Source organism: Bison bison, unplaced genomic scaffold, assembly GCF_000754665.1.
Source record: "Bison bison bison isolate TAMUID 2011002044 unplaced genomic scaffold, Bison_UMD1.0 scf7180017848936, whole genome shotgun sequence".
In the NCBI taxonomy this organism is placed as follows: Eukaryota; Metazoa; Chordata; class Mammalia; order Artiodactyla; family Bovidae; genus Bison; species Bison bison.
The window spans coordinates 29026-32718 of record NW_011479509.1 but is presented as its reverse complement, the minus strand read 5'-3'; positions in this window follow the sequence as shown (position 1 = coordinate 32718).

The following is a 3693-nucleotide window of genomic DNA, read 5'->3' as shown; positions in this document are numbered from 1 at the left end:
CAAGCCTTGCCCCTTCCTGGCCCAAAGGAAGTGTCCCAGTCCAGCCACGCCCGACCTGGAGAACCAGGGGTGGGGGGGTGACAGGCCCTGAAGACCTTCCCATCACCACGCTGGCAAGCCAGGCAGAGGGACGTTGGGGCTGTGGCCCCAGCTACACCAGCCGCACTCCTGTGGCCCGTCTTCACAGCGGAGTCTTGCTCTGCCTCCAAGGCTCACCCTATACCCTCTGCCCAGGATCTCCTGACAGGTCCCGAAGGGACGTAGGAAAGGCCCGGGCCACACTGGCCTCTTCTCGTGGAATCTGCACTCCAAGAGCAAGCCCACTCCCAGCCCTGCCTTCCCCCCACTCCCAGGGGTGCTTTTCCAGAAAAGACCCCCATTCCTGCCTGGGGACAGGTGCCCGCAGGTCCAGGGCCCCAAACTGTTAAGGACCTGCTGGTGCTGCAGAGCACAGGAGCCAACCTTCAGGACGCCACACCCCCATGACCAGCCCTCGAGGGACGCCCCAAAGCTTCCAAAGTGTCCCCGGCTGGCAGACAACAGAGAAACGATATCCCTCCCCAGAAACCCCGGTGTGGGGAGGCCCCTCTACTCAGAGTTCCACTCCGATCCACCACAGGTGGGGTCTGCCCCTGGATGTGAGCACCCTCACTGGACCGGGTGACCATCAGCTTGGGCGGGGGGGGTCTGTCCCTCCGGAACAGTCTGGTGGGACGGTCCGGGCTAGGCGCACCTGAGCCAGGCCAAAGGGGGACGCTGGGCAGGCTCAGGAAGGGACTGGAGTACAGAAGAGGCTTAGGAAGGGAACGTGGCCGTGGGCACGCAGGCTCAGGCCGTGTTCGTTTGAGAATGAGGTGAGCAGGCTGGCAGGTGGCACGGGGCAACACTGACTGCCCCTCGCACACAGCCTGGGAGCAGCACAGGGCCCCCCAGGACTGGGCCAGATGACCGGCGGGAGCATGCCTAGATGACTAGGCCAGTGTCCCCGCCTCACGAGAGGGTGAGGCGAGCGGCAAGACCGGATGGCTGCACAAGGAGGAGGGTGTGGTGGCCTGAGACCGCCCCCCACCCCGGGGATGGGAGGGGTCCCAGGACAGAGGTACAGGCCAGGCCTAGACACTTGAGGATGGGCCATTCTGGGCAGCCCCTGGGTGGGCCAGGCAGTAAATGACCAAGCGGGAAAGGGTGCCCCTAGGTGGGCCCCAAAAGGATCAGGCCCCAGTGAGAGGGAGAGAGGGACAAAAGCCCTCTTGGACTCCCGGACCGGGGGGTGTCTGCCCAGGGCCTTGCTGCTCCCCACTTCCAGCGAGCAGGGAGCACTCACGGAGAGTGAGTGCAGAAGAGAATGGTGTCCACCGTGACCAGGGTGAGAGCGGCTCCCTGGGGAGGAGGGGCCGGGACAACAGGGAGCACGACCAGAGTCAGCAGGTCCGGCCTCCCTCCCAGTTCCTGCCTATGAGATGGGGCAGAGGGGCTGCACCAGGCTGTCTGCAGGGCCCCTCCTGGCTCAGACACATCCCACTTTGTACAGCAGCCCCGTCAAGCCTTTCTGACATCCCCGGGATCAGGGCCAGGTGGAAAGCAAGATGAGATTTGTCTTTTAGAAGAACGTGGCCAGTGGGAAAGACAGGACCGGGCAAGAGGGGGCAGGACCCCAGGACCTGACATCAGTCTCAGTCAGTGGCCCCGTGCTGCCACTGCCCACCAGCTAGGAACGAGCCTAGGCCTCCACCATGAGCACCTGCTGGGCAATCTTGACTCATCCAGCTCCTCATCTGAGCAGCAGTTGCAGGACTGTCCCCCGGGTCGGCCAAGGGAGGCGCCAGGTGAAGATGCAGGAATCAAGCAGATAAAGCTGCCCTGTCCCACAAAGCATCTTGGCGTGCTTTCCTTCCAATCTTTTAGAGGCTTAGTCCCATAGAGGAGGCAGAGGAGAGGCAGGCTTCAGAAGTTTCTGAGCAGGCATGGGACACAGGATGAATTCAGAGGACAGTGCAGGACTCAGCCAGGGAATAGGATGGGGGTGGGGTGGGGTGGATTCCAAGTCCAAGAATGGGAGGAAGCCGGATGAACAGAGAAGAGCATCATTTTCCCAAACTGCCCAGAACCTCCTCCTGCTGCCAAGCAACTCAGAGCAGGCCTGTTAGGAAGGCGGCTCGGCTGGGGTACCTGATGCCAAACAACACCCCAGCTGAAGCCAGTTGACAGTTCACGTCCACGCCCCCTTGCCACAGAGCACCTGAAGGGTGTGGGACCCACAGAAATGAGAGAGGCCAGATGCTAGCTATCAGAGTCGTATATAGGTGTCTGCTTACTTCCTCCCCACTCCAGTATTCTCGCCTGGAGAATCCCATGGACAGAGGAGCCTGGCAGGCTATAGTCCATGGGGTCTCACTGAGTTGGACCCAACTGAGCGACTAACACTTTACTTTCTCAATGAGACGTGCAATGCCCAGGGCTGGAGACTCCACTGCGCCTGCCTGCCTACCTGCCTGACTGCCAGGAAGCTACACGTGCTGGGAAACCTGGTCATTCAAGAATTACGTCATGTCACGCAAGCCTGGCCTGCAAGGCAGGCTCTAGCGTAGCTGGGAGGAGCCTTCTGACTAAGACACAGGCAGATCCAATTTCACCGACTGCTCCTGCACCCTAGACCTCTCCCAGATCGAGTCTCTCGAGCTCCACCCCATCACAGACTGACAGCATCTCCCAGTGTCTTCTTCAGGTAGGATACAGGATATGTGCCCACAGAGCTCATGGGATTACAGCATTTGCTTGGCTCCCTTAACATAAAAGTCTACTTAAAAAAATGAAAAAGGGATGTCGTTTCTGCATCACTTGTAGGAAGAAGAAAGTTAGATTCCCTGACAGGTATCACCAGCCCAAGCTTTCCATTCACATACCAGGAGAGTTTCACAACTCTGGAAGCAAACAAATTTCAAAGCACAGCAAACCCAGGGAGTTCCAGCTAAGTGCCCCCAGCCAGCAGCTGGCATTGCGAGGAGGGTGGGGGGTGGGGGATGATGCCCTCTGACCTCACTGGGACTTCCAAGTCTGAACAGTCAGAAACTCCCGCCCCTCCACTCTGGAGCCGAGCCCCCGCAGCTGAAACTGGCAAGGAGGATGAAAGCTTCTAACACTTTTATCCCCATCCACCAGGCACCCTGAGGAGACCTCAGTGGTTTCGCTTTCCCCTTGGGTGGCAGGTCTGAGTACAACAGTCACTTAATAGATGAAAACGCCAGTCTCAGGAGTTCCCTCAGCGTCGCCCAGAGAGACCCAGACACACGGCTAAGCTGGAAACGCCCAGACTGACCCTCTGCTCCCGGGACAGGTCGCCTCTGAAGGTCCCCACTTTCCCCGCTGCCTTCACCGGGATGGAAACCCCTGAGAAATAAATCCCCAAAGCCGAGCGAGTCGGGGAGCGCCGGCTCTGACCGTGCCCCTTCCGGCGGCCTGGCAAGAGTCCTAGGGATCAGCAGGAAAGCCCGCAGGCTCTGGGCCCACAGGGACCTCGACCACCGCCTGCCTCCCGCGCCCAGACGGCCAACAGCTGGACCAACGATGGGGATCCCTCCTCCGACAGGCGGCCGCGCCGGGCCTCCCGTTCGGAAACAGGCGCCACCAGGCTTGCGGCCGGACACCAGGAAGGCAAAGTCCCCTTCCGGCTGCCGGGTGCCCCGTCGTCCCGCC